At 46.8% G+C, this 15,643-nt stretch overlaps 1 protein-coding gene across 2 annotated transcripts in view; it reads right to left on the bottom strand.

The window, feature by feature from the left end:
• myocd (myocardin) overlaps positions 1-10,337 on the bottom strand; it is a 448,440-nt gene extending 438,103 nt beyond the window's left edge. For both annotated transcript variants that reach the window (XM_038776977.1, XM_038776982.1), the window contains exon 1: positions 10,252-10,337. The gene's annotated coding sequence lies outside the window, so the exon portion shown is untranslated. The remainder of the gene's footprint in view (positions 1-10,251) is intronic.
• Between the last annotated feature and the right edge of the window lie 5,306 nt (positions 10,338-15,643).

Genomic DNA, 15,643 nt, shown 5'->3' with positions numbered 1-15,643 from the left:
GCACCAGGCTCTCCACTGCAGGCGCTACCCAAGCAGTGTTGGCCTCGGTGCCACTCAATATCGATTCCATCCCCTGCCCCATGTCCTCTGGGGCTCCTCCAAGCTGCTATGGATCTGCTGGAGTGATGCTGACATCTCCCTCTGAATGTTCTGGCCACTCCCTATTGTCAGCTACAGCTAATCCACTTCCACAAACTCAGCAATAGGCTGGGACCCAGCTGGGTCCTGGGCTCCACCAGACATCCGACTGCTGTCTCACCTGGGAGTCCTGCCCCCACCTGATGTGCATCATCAGCAGTGTGGAGCTCACCAGATTGTGCCCCAGAAGCCTGCCCACTGAGTTATGTGTACCTGCGCTGGTGGGGGTTTGGGGATGACAGCTGTGCCGCGACTACGGTGGCATCCTCGGAGCTCCCCTCGGAGGTGTTCAACTCAGAGTCAGGAGAGGGGGTCTGCTTGGGATGGGTCGGCACTGTCGGCTGGAGGACCTCCAGGAGAATGAACATGTGGTCAGTGGGAAGGTTGGGTCAGTCAGTAAGGCAATCACTACTCACGTTTGACAGGACCTCGGGTGGAGCCCGGTGGTTCCTCACATCTGCGGCGTCCGCCAGCCTCCGCATGGGTGACCAATCTATCCTCGGCCACCTCCAATGCCAGCTCCTTGAAGGAGGTGAGGATTCTTATGTCTGGCCCCCCTCCGCCATCTGGGCCCTTTCCCGCCGATTGTTGGCGAGCTTTTCCTACGGAATGTCATTGGATAGCGGTGGGTAACCCGCCGGAACCTCCCTGAAACACCGGCCACAAATGAAGTTCGAAATTTTTCTGGAGAATCGCGCCCTATGCCTTGGTTAATATTCCTTCTGAGTCACTTTATCCACCTGTCTTGCCCTGGTGTGCCCATGCACACCATGGTGCCTCTGATCCTCGGTGCTTCCCAGGGTCCTACCATTCATCATGTATTCCCTTGCTTTGTTTGTCCTGCCCAAGTGTATCATCTCACACTTATCTGGATTGGATTCCATTTGCCACTGATCAGCCCGTCTGACCAGCCTGTCTTTATCTTCCTGCAATCGAAGTCTATCGTCCTCACTATGTAAAACACCACCAATTTTCATATCAGCTGCAAACGTACTGATAAACCCTCATACATTTATGTCTAAATCATTTATATAAACCACAAACAGTAAGGGCCCCAACATTGATCCCTGCGGGACCCCGTTGGACATACGCTTCCAGTCAGGAAAAACACCCCTCGGCCATCAGCCTCTGCTTCTTGCCTCTCAGCCATTCTGGATCCAATTTGCCAAATTTCCTTGGATTCCATGGGTTTGTACCTTCGTTATCAGTATGGGAGCTTATCAAAAACTTTGCTGAAGTCCAAAGAGACTATGTCAATTGCACTGCTCTCATCTTCACACTTGGTAACCTCTGCCAAAAATTTAATCCAGTTGGTCAGACATGACATCCCCTTAATAAAACCATGCTGACTGTTCCTGATTAATCCCTGCCTCTGAAAATACAGATTAATGCTGTCTCTCAGAATTGCTTCCAATAATTTCCCCACCACTGACTGGCCAGTAGTTTCCTGGTTGATCCTTTCCTCCTTTCTTGAATAATGGCACCACATTGTCTATCCTCCAGTCCTCTGGCACTTGTCCTGTGGCCATAGAGGAATTGAAAATTGTTGCCAGTGCCCCTGCTATTTCCTCCCTTGCCTCACTCAACATGCATTAATTTTTGAAATGCTAGCTATTGCTTTACAACAAAGTACCTCTCAGGCACTTAATTGACCAGCATTGGGTCTTCCCCAGGATTTAATAAAAATAATAATCTTTATTAGTGTCACAAGTAGGCTTACATTAACACTGCAATGAAGTTACTGGGAAAAGACCCTACTCGCCACATTCAGGCGCCTGTTCGGGTACACGGAGGGAGAATTCAGAATGTCCAATTCACCTAACAGCACTTCTTTTGGGACTTGTGGGAGGAAACTGGAGCACCCGGAGGAAACCCACGCAGACACGGGTAGAATGTGCAGACTCCACACAGATAGTGGCCCAAGCGGGAATTGAACCCGTGACCTTGGTGCTGTGAAGCAACAGTGCTAACCACTGAGCTACTGTGCCACCCTTCTTTTTTTTTAGGCTGACAGCCCTCCAATGCCAGGAACGCAACGGGAACGGTGGCTGCTGCCGATGGTATTCTTGGGGCTTCACCAGCAATGTTTTTTTTCTTTTTTTAAAATAAATTTAGAGTACCCAATTAATTTTTTTCCAAATTATGGGCCAATTTAGCATGTTCAATCCACCTACCTTGCACATCTTTGGGTTGTGGGGGTGAAACCCACGCAAACACGGGGAGAATGTGCAAACTCCACACAGACAGTGACCCAGAGCCGGGATTGAACCTGGGACTGCGGCGCCGTGAGACTGCAGTGCTACCACTGCGCCACCGTGCTACCCCTTCACCAGCAATGTTAAAGGATCCCTGGACTCAAGTGAGAGAGGAAGAGCTGGAGGTCGCGGGGAGTAGGTTGTGGTCAGACGGGAGTCGGGGTGGGGCTAGGCAAACCCCTCTTTTCTTGATGCTAGCTCCTTTGATTGAGCACAGGGTGCCGGACAAGAGGGAAACAGTGTCCAGTGGGCAAGGGAAAGCCCTGCGACACCCCCATTTAATCCATGAATCACCATTAAATTCTAGTGGTCTCAGAGATAATTGGGGCCAATTGGCTCATTAATGAGCCTAATTGACATCTTGCTGCAAGCGGACAAGTTTCACATATGCGCCCACTCCTTCTTCCCACTTAATTGCAGGACGTTTTCTTGCAAGTGGGACACTGACTCGTGGCTTCCTTGACAATAAAAGTGGACCCAGCCACCAGGTTTCCCACCAAAACGGCTTTCTGATATCATGCTGGAGACACTGGATAAAAGTTCAACCTGTTTTGCAGCAAACCTCCTTTAACCTTTGTAATGATATGTATATAGGTACGCCAGTGAAGGGTAAATTATTACATCTCAGTATAATTCAAACACTAGAGGGCACCACCAGTTCCCAGTATAAATATCAGAACTCAGGGAATCTTGGGTAGTGTGTGTTGGCAGAGGAGAAGTATTGATCATAGCTCAGGAAATAAGTTAGATTAGCGAGAAGTAGCATGAGGACATCATTAGTTAATTCTAGATTATAGATTACTGTTTAACAGACTCAATCTTACTTTATTAGTAATTATAGCTCTGTAGAGTGTGCAAACTCTAATTTCATCGTTATTCAATAAATCAGTTTTGCTTCAATCTAAAGATTGCTGGTTTCTTTATTACCAACTCATCAGACCATTCTGGATCACAAGACAAAGAATAACAACATATTACCACAAAGTGTAACATAACAACCCTTTTTAACGTTGCAGTGGTGTGTTCAGGAGGGAGAGGTCTTTTAGCAGAAGAGAAATAACGCAGATGTGTGCAAAAACATTTTCTCAACCATTTAATCTTTCAATACTTTCACTACTGTCACATTTATGATATGCAGAAGCTTTGAGAAAATGCACATCACAACAAGGCTGAAGAAGGGCTGAGTTGCTCTCCAGCTTTGATTGGTTGAAAGCTTGCAGCGGCATCAGCACATGCAGCGACCAGTCTCCAATTTGTCACGGCTTAATTGCCTGCTTTTCGGAAGTGTCTGATCTGCTGGTGCTCTGCTGAGAACTCTTGCAACGTCTCTCACCTGCTGAATCTAATTCAGCTTCACCTTGTAAAAGCACGTGGGTGAGTCGGTTGAGCAGAAGAAGGAATGTGCACAAGGTTTGAGCCATATTCCAAACATAATTTCTGGTTATTTGGTGCCAATCTGTTTTCTTAATTTGTCGCATGCGCTTTATGAAACATGGGACACGAATCATACAAGAAAAAAAAATTGAACAGTTTAAGATTTAAACTCAGTTTTCTTCTGTTACACTTCAAAAGCCCAAGTTATTCCAGGCATAAGTTTTCACTTCATAAAATCAATGAATCATACGGCACAGAAGACGGACCATCAGCTTGTGCTGAAGTTTCCACTGAGTTCCTTATTGGATTTATTGATGACTATTTCCCATTTTTGATCATCAATCCGGAAGATTTGGTTCAATTTGAACCCACAGGAACAAATGTGGGAGCAAGTGGGAGGTCAAATGTGGGGAGGTTCACTGCGTGTTAGGAAGCTGGCTTTAAAACATCGATTTCTGCAATAAATTACAATGCATTCAAGAGGGGCGGGTTGAAAATTTTAATACATTAATTGCCAAATTACAGCGATATTAAACTGGATTTTTCAATGTAACTGTGGGTCTATGGGTTTCCTGGAACTTGTCACTGAAAACAATCTGTGAAAATAGGGAGAGGAGGGTACTTTGTTAAGTATTGAATGGTCGTAGCTGCTCTCTTGTCCACTTGCATGAAAAGCTTTGGTCACAGTACCCATATTGAGAAGTTACTTCATAATTTCCTTAACAGGCCAAAGACATGTAGGTTAGGTGGGGTTCCAGGGTTACGGGGACAGGGTGGGGGTATGGGCCTAGGTAGGGTGCTCTTTCAGAGGGTCATTGCAGACTAGATGGGCTGAATGGCCCCCTTCTCCACGATAGGGATTCTATAGTTCTCACAGTACCAGTGGAGGCTGCAAACGCCAGCCACCAACTTACATGACCTGCCTGAGTCTCCCCTAGAGTGCCAAAGAGGCGGAGGAAGCTGATCCACAGCAGTTCACCCTCTCAAACCTCTTATTACCTCGAAACAGACTTACCAGCCAACTGCTCTGAGACAAGGATGCAACGCTGAAAACACCCATCGGGAAGCTGACCAATGCTGTGGAGGAGTGATGCAATGAAAAGCTATCTGACAACCAGATGTGACAAGAGCTGGCTACTTGCATAATGAAGATGCACTTCAGGCATCCGGTAATATTTAGAAGTGCCTGATGCATCAACCAGTGTCTCCAGAATAACAGTGGTGCACATTGTTCAGTAAGGCATTAAGCAGACAGAGGTTTGGACCAGCAAGAGGAACAAAGTGCAGGACACGGATGATTCTTTGGACGATTCCGAGGAGGACATGGAGGGAGAACGTGATGCAGCCAATGCACCAATTGCAGTGGTCGGGATGCCCTCATTATTGTCAAGTTCATTTAGACTCCATCATTCCAACTATTTGACAATCACATACAAACAAGCCACTTCCCCTTAACCCCCCCCTCTACCCTCCTCCCGTAGCCTGTTTAATCCTTCACAAACCAAAGCAGCCCTGAAAACAACCAAACATTCCTTTCATAACACTCCCTCTCCCTCAAAACCTGAAGCAAAAACACCCATAAGCAGCTGCACCTGACTCTTCTTCCGGGTACTCCTACATGGTAAGAGCCCAATGCCTTTAGCAGAGGCAGAAGCAGGCTAATCCGATCCCTGCTCTGACTGTTGAGATGGCGAGCCTAAGTCCTCTGGGTTTTGGTCGCTGTGAGGTTACCATCCGAGGTTGTTCCAGCTATACCTGTACAGAAGCAGACTCGACCACTGGGACACAGTGCCCCACGCCGAGTGCTAACGGAGAGAAATGGAAGTACTCTGAGCAGAATTTTCATTCTCAGTTCCATGTCCCTTTTCTTCACTATCTCTCTCATGGCCCCTCTGCACTTCCTGCTCGCCATCAGCTGCAGGACACTTTGTCACATCAGTTGGGTGATGAACTGCCTTGAATTCTTTTTCAGATGGAGTTCACATTGGGCACATCATTGGTGTGGGCCTTTCTGCACTTGTTTCACTGCGCTATTGTATGCCCTATGCAGCTGACCATTCATCCATGCAGGAAGACCACGTGCCGCTCATCCATTCATCCGTGTGGTGGACTCCTCCAAAGTCGCTGCCAAATTACATTGCAGTTGTACAGATCACACACTCTTTGCTGCTGCTTCAGAAGTGCTCTCGCTGTCGAGGACCCCGGAGGATCAGAAAATGCAGCCAGCTGAGCACAGCATGGGGCATCCTGCAGTCTCCAATGCAGTCTCTTCACTGCTGTCACTGTCCTCCACCATGCTGTTGCTGACTAGTGGCATGAGAGTCACCACCTTAAGACTCATCTCTCCTCCTGACTGACCCACTGTAGTGTGAATATGTGAATTGGTGCATGGCCTGCATGAGTCCTGTGATGGTGCATCCTCAGGGTGAATGGCCTGTTATGAAGAGTCTTCATCATTCTACTGCATCACTTCCTGTGGGAGATTAAAGACATGTCACATGTGTGGGGCAGCACGGTAGCACAAGTGGATAGCACTGTGGCTTCACAGCGCCAGGGTCCCAGGTTCGATTCCCTGCTGGGTCACTGCCTGTGCGAAGTCTGCACGTTCTCCCCGTGTCTGCGTGGGTTTCCTCCGGGGGTTCCGGTTTCCACTCACAGTCCAAGGACGTGCAGGTTAGGTGGATTGGCCATGATAAATTGCCCTTAGTGACCAAAACCTTTGGGAGGGTTTATTGGGTTAGGGGGATAGGGTGGAAGTAAGGGCTTAAGTGGGTTGGTGCAGACTCGATGGGCCGAATGGCCTCCTTCTGCACTGTATGTTCTGTTCTATGTTCTATGAATTCGAATAATTGATGAACATAATGACATTTCACTTGCTGCTGACAGCTAAACAATGAGTGAATGCTGTTTGCCTTGTGGCTGTGACATTTAATACTGTCATCAAGCAGCTGTTAGGCCCCAAACTCCCCATCACGGATAGGAAGATATGCTGACACTCTGCAAATGTCTAGTGCCTATGCCTTTGCAGGTGTTAGTATTGAGATTTCTGGAGGATCAGCTCAAGTTTCCTGCCTCTCACTGATGTTCAGTACTTTCTCTGCCTGCAAGGACGGGAGTTTGCACATTCTGTCCATGTCCACGTGGGTTTCTTCCGGGTGCTCTGGATTCCTCCCACAGTCCAAAGATGTGCAGGCTAGGGGGATTGGCCATGCTACATTGCCCCTTAGTGTTGAAAAGGTTAGGTGGGGTTACGAGGTTGCGGAGATAGAGTGGGGGCTGAACATTGTAGGGTGCTGTTTCAGAGTCTGCTGGTGCAGACTCGATGGCCTTCTTCTGCAACGTGGGGATTCCAGTCTATGAGATCTATGAGTGAGAGTAATCCATGTGTTGCATAATAGATGGAACATATATGTGGAGGGTGCCAATGAGGAAGAGGCATGACATTGTATAAAGATGGAGACGAGTGTCAACGTAGATGGACAGCTGAGGTTATGGGGAAGTGCTTGGACAGAAAGGGTGGGTGTTCCTGCAAGGTAGGTTAATGTGAGGAGTGGTGTGCTGGACCAGGATTGTGAAATCAGGGTTTGGGATTGGGGCAGTGTGTAAATCAGCAAATAGTTGAATGTGCCACTGTACTCACCTTCCCTGCCTTGCTCTGATCATTGAGCTTCTTCTAATGTTGAATCCATGAATGTGGGATCACACTCCTGCTGATGACCTCGTGGACAACCTCTAGCTGTACATTCTTGGTTTCATCTAGAGATTTCTTCCTCCCATCAGCCAGCGACAATATATTGCTCCAAATCCTTACAGTCCGCAGCATTACATCCAGGGAAGGGTCATTAAAATAAGGCACAGCCTTTGAATGTGGACACTCCATTCTACCAATGCGTTATGTCGATCCCAACTCCCGAATCCATAAATTTCTATGTTTGCACCATTGCGCCTACTCAGGCTAATTGGTCAGAAAATCCAGATATAATAAGAGAATGCATTAGCTGGGTTAAGACGTCATTGGCCAACCTGCTGTACTAACCTATTGACCGACCTGCTGTATTAACCTATTGACCGACCTGCTGTACTAACCTATTGACTGACCTGCTGTACTAACCTATTGACCAACCTGCTGTACTAACCTATTGACCGACCTGCTGTGCTAACCTATTGACCGACCTGCTGTACTAACCTATTGACTGACCTGCTGTACTAACCTATTGACTGACATGCTGTGCTAATCTATTGACTGACCTGCTGTACTAACCTATTGACTGACATGCTGTGCTAACCTATTGACCAACCTGCTGCATTAACCTCGATAATAAAAGCTGCGGATGCTGAAATCTGCTGAGGTTGTCCAGTATTTTCTGTTTTTGCTGCACTAACCTATTGACTGACCTGATGCACTAACCTCCAGGTTTCCAGTGTGCCACAAGACACCCCCTCCTATCACCGTGTCGGGAACTTAAAATTCAGCAGTCAAACTCAGATGCTGCCTGGCCTGCTGGATAGTTCCAGCATTTTCAGCTTTTATTTCAGATTTTCAACATCTGCAGCACTTTGCTTTAGTTACATTAATGGTCCCTCATTTTAGTCTACCCCACAGGTGGAAATATCTTTACTATGTCTATTCTATCAAACCCATTCATGTTTTTCAAAAACTAAATCAAGTTACCACCTTCCATATCACCACCCATCCAAACACCAGCCTTCTCTACTTTTCACTTAGAATTAAAAAGCAAAAAAAAAAGAAAAGAAAATCTGAATTAAAATACAAGATACGCACCAGGTCAGTCAGCTATGGAGTGATCAAATAACATCTTCGGGATAGACCCTTCATCAGAAAGATATGCATTGAAACACAACTTGTACTGTGAACTCTCTCTTAATACTCCTCTCTCTTTTGGGTCTTCTCTTCTGTATCTTCTCTTTCTGTCACAAAGTCATGCCATCTTAAACTTCTACCCTATTGAAGAACTCCAACTCTCAACCTCAAAACTTTCATATGCCTTTCCATTCTTACTCTCTTGTCATGATCCAAAACTTAAAACCCTTTTAGATAGGCCCATAACTGCCCACTCTTGGCAGGCTCCAAAGCACCTATTATGGCATTCAATACTGCCTCCTTTGGAGCTAGTACCCCAACTACTCTGACTTTCCCTGTGTGCCCACTGCGATCATTTCATCAAACACCTTCCCACCACACTCATTTATCCCATCATTGAAACCCTTGGACTCTGCCAGAATCATAGATCATATATTATTATAGAATTCACAGTGCAGAAGGAGGCCATTCAGCCCATCAAATCTGCACCGGCCCTTGGAAAGAGCACCCCACCCAAGCCCATACCTCCACCCTATCCTCGTAATCCCAACTAATCTGTTTTGGACACTAAGGGCAATTTAGCATAGCCAATCCACATCTTTAGTCTGTGGGAGGAAACCGGAGCACCCGGAGGAAACCCACGGACATACGGTGAGAACGTGCAGACTCCACACAGACAATGACCCAAGTCGAAAATCGAACCTGGGCCCTGGAGCTGTGAAGCAACTGTGCTAACCACTGTGCTACCCTGCTGTCCCACTGCCTCTTTCTGCATCTCTGTCCAGAATATTCATTCATTCACGAGCAAGGCCCTTGCCAGCCATGACCTTATTTATTGTGGATGCTTGCACTGACGCACAGGTGACTGCACCTTGTCCCTTCCTGAAATATCCCCAACTGGTGATACTTTCTGAAAGCTGCCCTGCCCAAACCTCCTACATTTAGGTACTTCATTCACTGCAATATCTCTGCAACTATCAATCTACACAACCAATCCCTCCCTCCACCGATCATGCCCTCATTTCCACTCTGTCCTATCGCGGTCGCTCCTCCTGGTACAAATTTCACCTGCATTCAGGTTCCAAGTATGCAGATGACCTCTGAAGCTCCTTAAAACTCTCTTCTCTGACCAAACGTTTAGGCACACCTCCTAATAGCTCCTTCTTTGGCTTGGCGCCCATTTTTGCCTGATTGCATTCCTATGAAGCAGGTTACTTACACAATAAGAGCAATACAAATATAAGTTGCTATTGTTACATAACTCTTACAGATGCGAATGTTTCCGGTATTTTCAATTGTTATTCTTTCACTTACGTTTGCTCCCACCGGAGATCTGGGAGTCTAACACCAATTGGAGCCAGCATTGTCACTGCCAGGAATGGTTACAGTAGTCAATGTGATTACTAACAACAATTGTTTTAATAAGATCTTAATAAGGCTTTACAGCTACTAAAAGCAAAACCTGACTTGGCATGGACTTGCTGCTTCTATTATCTATCCATTATGTCCCCTGTTTTAAATTAGCTCAGAGCCTTCCTCAGGTACAACCATGAGCTTGCCCCACGTGGAATAGCTCACTCTCCTTTCTCTGAAAAGAACCTGCGTCTTTCTAAAAGCGTGATCTCAAATGTAAGTGTTTGAAGTGGTAAGTGTTCATTTTACCTGCTTTCCCCTGTAGCTCCTTCCTCACGTCTGTTGAGGTTCCAATATTCCTTTAGTTTCAATGATGGCTCCCAAAGGTTTATTGGCTGGAAATCAATGTAAACACATCCCGCTGTCAGCTGCATGTATAAAGTCCCTTGAAAGTCATAGAAAGTGATAAATGATAACACAAACCTAGCTTGTACAATGGGATGAACATGTGCAGGTTTAGGATGATTTATACCACCAACCATTCCAAAGATTCCATCCCTATTTGCACTGTCGGGTATTTTCTAAAAATATATTTCTATTTGACATTTTTTTGATAAATTCGCAATGAACAGAAAGGCAAGTTCCACTCCACCCCCCCCCCCCCCCCCTCCACCCCCCCCCCCCCCCCCCCAGCAAAAAAAACACCCCTAACTGCTGACGGTGACCAGCTCTTTGAAGTACAAAATAGACGGGTACAAAATAAACCGCTGCCATCTTTTGTAGAATACCTCAATTGCACCCATCTAAATGAATTCAACTTTCTTGAGCTATAAAAACTCCATAAGATCCCCTAACCAGAGGGGCGGCACGGTGGTACTGTGGTTAGCACTGCTGCCTCACTACGCTGAGGACCCGGGATTACTGCCCATGTGGAATTTGTACATTCTACCCGTGTCTGCGTGGGTCTCACCCCCAAAACCCAAAAAGATGTGCAGGATAGGTGGATTGGCCACGCTAAATTGCCCCTTAATTGGAAACAAAAAGAATTGGGTACTCTAAATCAAAAAAACAATACCCTCAGTCATACTGAGAGCATTGGATGGAGAAGCTGACCTCCACCCCAACAGAATCCACCTGTGAGCGATCAGTGAGGTGGAGGCTGAGACATCTGTCCCTGTTCCATTCTGCAGCTCCGGAGGTTCTGCAACTGCAAATATGGCCCCTAAGGAACTGGGCTCCAAATCGATTTGTAGAATCACCGACATGGTGATGAAGAAGGAAATGAAAACATCAGCAGTTTAGGGCATGACTAGAATATATGTACGTGCTTGGCCGGTCCCCTCTCACACTTGTTCACCCGTGAACAGCCAACTCATCAGAGACCTCGTTAGATGCGCCCTGAGCACCACCTTTAACTGTATAACCCAAGTCTCGCACTTGAAGATGTGGCATTCACCCTTCGCAGTGCTTCACATCACACCCCCCTCCTCCAATTCCACCTCCTACTTCTCCTCGCACTTAGCCTTAATCCCATCCAGCATCACCGTAGTCCCCCGCAAAATTCCCGAAGTACTTCCCTCTCCCGTCCCCATAAGCGACAGAACTGTCCCCAGCATTGGCGATGGCGGCACTAACGGAAATGCCAAAAAGTCTTCTTCTCAAAGTCATGAACTGGCATACACCTAAACGTTTCTGACTGCAAGAGCCCAAACCTCTCCATCAACTCCTCCAAGCTCGCGAAGCTCCCCTCCAAAGACAAATCTCTCATTCCTTCCACTTCCTTGCCCTTAAAGCCTCTAAATTTAGCATCTAATCTCGCCGATTAGAAAATGTGATTTGCACAAATCGGTACCAACTTCGACACTGCCGCTAATTTAAAGTGCTGCCGAAATTGTCTCCATATCTTCAGTGTGGTGACCACCACCGCGTTATCTGAGTATTTCCCTGGGGAGAATGGAAGTCAGCCCGTCACCAAAGGCCGCAGCCCTGACCCCCTACATGAACCTGACTCCATCATTACCCAAACTGCCAACTGACCTATGCACCTTCTCCACATTCGCCACCCAATAGTAGTAAATCAGGCTCAGTAGCGCCAAGCCCCCTGACCATCAGTCCCTCGGGAGAACCATTTTACAAATCCTGGGTACCTCACCCATTCAGATAAAGGAGAGGTCAATCTCTTCACCCCCACAAAGAACACTTTTGGTAGAAAGAACGGTAGACATTGCAATAGAAATAGAAACCACGATAGAATGTTCATCTTCACCGATTGAATTCGTCCCGCCAATGATAGAGGGAGGCTGTCCCACCTCTTGTAAAATCGGCCTTAACCCTGCTTACCAGGCTCGTAAAGTTCAATTTACGAAGCCGGGCCCAATGCTGAGCCACTTGCACCCCTAAATACTGGAAGTGAGTCCCATTAAACGGAAAGGCAACACCCCAGATTAGCTCCCTTCCCCGATGGAGACGCCAGAAAACACTCACTTTTCTCCAAATTCAATTTATATCCTGAGAAAGCCCCAAATTACTTTCCAAACCCCATTATGTCCACCATTGCAGAAACCAGATCCAAGATATACAAAGAGAAGATCATCAGCGTACAGGAACACCCCCTCACTATCCCGCTCCACTTATCCGAATTCCACAAGTGATGGCCAAAGGCTCTATTACCAACTCAAAAAGGAGGGGGGATATAGAGTGCCCCTGTCTCGTTACCTTGTGCAACCGAAAGTATCCCGACTTCAAATCATTCATACGGACAGTGGCCTTGGTTTACTTATACAATAACTTGTCATAGGATCACTAGGAATTAGGAGCAGAAGTAGGCAATTCAGCCCTTCGAGCTTACTCTGCCATTCAATCAGATCATGGCTGATCTCTTCCTGGTCTCAAATCCACCTCACTACCTGTTCCCCATTTCCCTTTAACCCATTTTATTGTCAGAAATATATCTATCTCCTTCTTGAAACCATTCAATGGCTCAGATTCCACCGCATTGAGGGGCAGCAAGTTCCACAAATTCACCACCCTCTGCGAGAAGTAGTTCCTCCTCATTTCAGTTTTAAATCAAACGGCTCTCAACCTATATTTCTGACCTCTCAGTCTAGATATCCTACAAGTAGGAACATCTGGTCTATGTTTACTTTATCAATCCCTTTTAGTATCTTGTATGCCTCGAACAGATCCCCTCTCAACCTTCTAAACACCAGCGAGTATATGCCCAAGTGGTTTAATCTCTCTTTATATGTCAACCTTTTCATCCCCGGAATCAATCTGGTGAACCTCCTCTGAACTGCCTCCAATGCCAACACATATTTCCTCAAATAAGGAGTCTAAAACTGGACACAATACTCCAGATGTGGTCCCACCAATACCCTTGTAACACACTTCTCTACTTTTATACTCCAGTCCTTTTGCAATAAACGCTAACATTCCATTTGCCTTTTTTGACCCACAACACAAGTTTGGGCCCTATCCCGGACCATTCCTGCACCGCAAAGAAATAACATTACTCTATCCTATCAAATCCCTTCTCCGCATCCAATGCCACAATATCCCCCCCTTCCTCCGGGGGTAGCACCATATTCAACAGGTGCAGCACGTTAGAGGACAGACATCTACCCTTTACGAACCCTGCTTGATCTTCACTCCTCCAACCTGAGCGCCAACATCTTAGCCAGGATCTAGGCATCCACATTCAATAAAGAGATCGGTCGGTATGACCCACACTCCACTGGGTCCTTATCTTGCTTTAATAGAAGTGAGACGGATGCCTGCATCATCGTCTCCAGCCTTGTTACTGAATCCTCAAACATCTCCACCAACAGCAGTGCCAGCCGATCAGTAAACTTTCAATAAAATTCCACCCGGAACCCATCTGGCCCCAGTGCCTTACCAGTCTGCATTCTCACTATAGCCGTCCATACCTCCTGAACCCCCAATGGCTCTTCTGACCCCGCCCTCTCGGTGTGTCCGGTATTAACAACCATGCGCGATGGTGTGGCTTCACACAGAGTTTTTTCTGAAGTTAAATAAAACCAAACTTTCTCATAATCCATCTTAAAAGTCCCAGTGTCGCTGTTGTAAATGATGCATTATATGCAAGAGGAAGACATAGTAATCTACAACTCAATTAATTAAAAATAAGCAAAAGATGCTGTTCCACTCCATCATTCTCTTCAAAATATTGCATTGACTGCAGTGCACATTTTTTCAGCAGCAGTGTGGAAACCATACATTTCTTGGTTAATGACAGTTAATGATTAATCATTAATGGCAATGCATTTGCCTCAGCTTTGTTAACATTGTGCATCCCCAGGTAAATGCATACAGCTGCTTACTGCTTCCTACACTTAAAGTGGCAGGCAGAAATGATTAAAGTTGAAGTCTTCCACACTGAACAATGGAACACAATGGCCAATTGGCTCTTGATATCCTAATGACAGCTGCAAGGAAAAGTTTATTTTAAGTAGACGCTGCATTCATTTACATTGCACGTTACAATTTCAAGCAATATCCAATGATTCTGAAAGTTATTTACTTAAAGATTCTTTCTGGCATTCTTTTCATAAACCCAGTGTAGCTATCCTACTTGTAGACCAAACAGATTGCTTGATTTGCTGACAAATCTGATAGAAAGCACAAATTATCAACCTATCTGAATTCCTGTTATTGTATTTTGTAATTTTTATTTTAAAAGCCTCCAAATTTTTGCTTAGCTCAGTCAGTTCTGAATAATGGCATTTCAAGCATCATTTCAATAAACCTTAATACTTTGAATCAACAACAATAGTCATATTGGGCGCGATTCTCCGGAAAGATTTCCAAGGAACTGCCGCAAGCTTCCCGATGCTCGGCCGGACGAGGCTGACAATGCAATACATTAATTGGCCCACTTAACGAGGCACCACGGACTCCACGCTGCAAATGAAGGCTCGCCAGCCAATTCGCCGTGATCATGCTCACCAGCCCCCCGCTAACAAAGTTGAGCAGCATTTAAACGGCTCTTGCACAGCCAACCCCACTTGTTCGCAGCAATGGCGCCAAGACGACCGGCGCCAAGGTTTGGAGGTGGGGACCTGGGTAGGCTCCTGGATACGGTCGAGGCCAGGGGGGATGTCCTGTTTCTCTGAGAGTCCCGGAGGGTGAGCCACAAGGCAGCCAGTCCTGCCAGTGATGAAATGGCAGCGGCTATCAGCTCGGGCAGTGTGACCAGGAGGATGGGCCTCCAGTGCCACAAGAAGGTCAACGACATACACCGGGCCGCACATGTGAGTTGACACATCGGGAGAGGGCCCAGATGAGAGACGGGGTGCCAGGCTTAAGAATCCTCACCACCTTCAAGGAACGGGCCCTGAAGGTGACGAGGGTGGCTGAGGTCAGAGCGGTCACCAAAGCAGAGTTCGGCGCATGCCGCAAAGGTGAGGATCCACCGGCATCACCCGGAGGACCCGCCAACTGTAAGTTATTATTGCCATACTGACTGACCCATCCCTCCCACTGACCACTTGCCAATTCTCCTGCAGGATCTCCAGCCGATGGCGCCGACCTATCCGGTGTGGCTTACACCCCATCTCGCCTCCGAGGAGAACACCTCAGAGGGGAGCTCCAAGGATGCCACCATTGTTGCATCAGAGCTCTCATCCCCACTCTCCATCAACGCAGAGACACACACCTTGGTGAGCAATGCTAGTGGTCAGGC

The sequence above is a fragment of the Scyliorhinus canicula genome, chromosome 18 (assembly GCF_902713615.1).
Source record: "Scyliorhinus canicula chromosome 18, sScyCan1.1, whole genome shotgun sequence".
Taxonomy (NCBI): domain Eukaryota; kingdom Metazoa; phylum Chordata; class Chondrichthyes; order Carcharhiniformes; family Scyliorhinidae; genus Scyliorhinus; species Scyliorhinus canicula.
The sequence above is the reverse complement of the archived record's forward strand: the minus strand, read 5'-3'. Positions and strand labels throughout refer to the sequence as shown.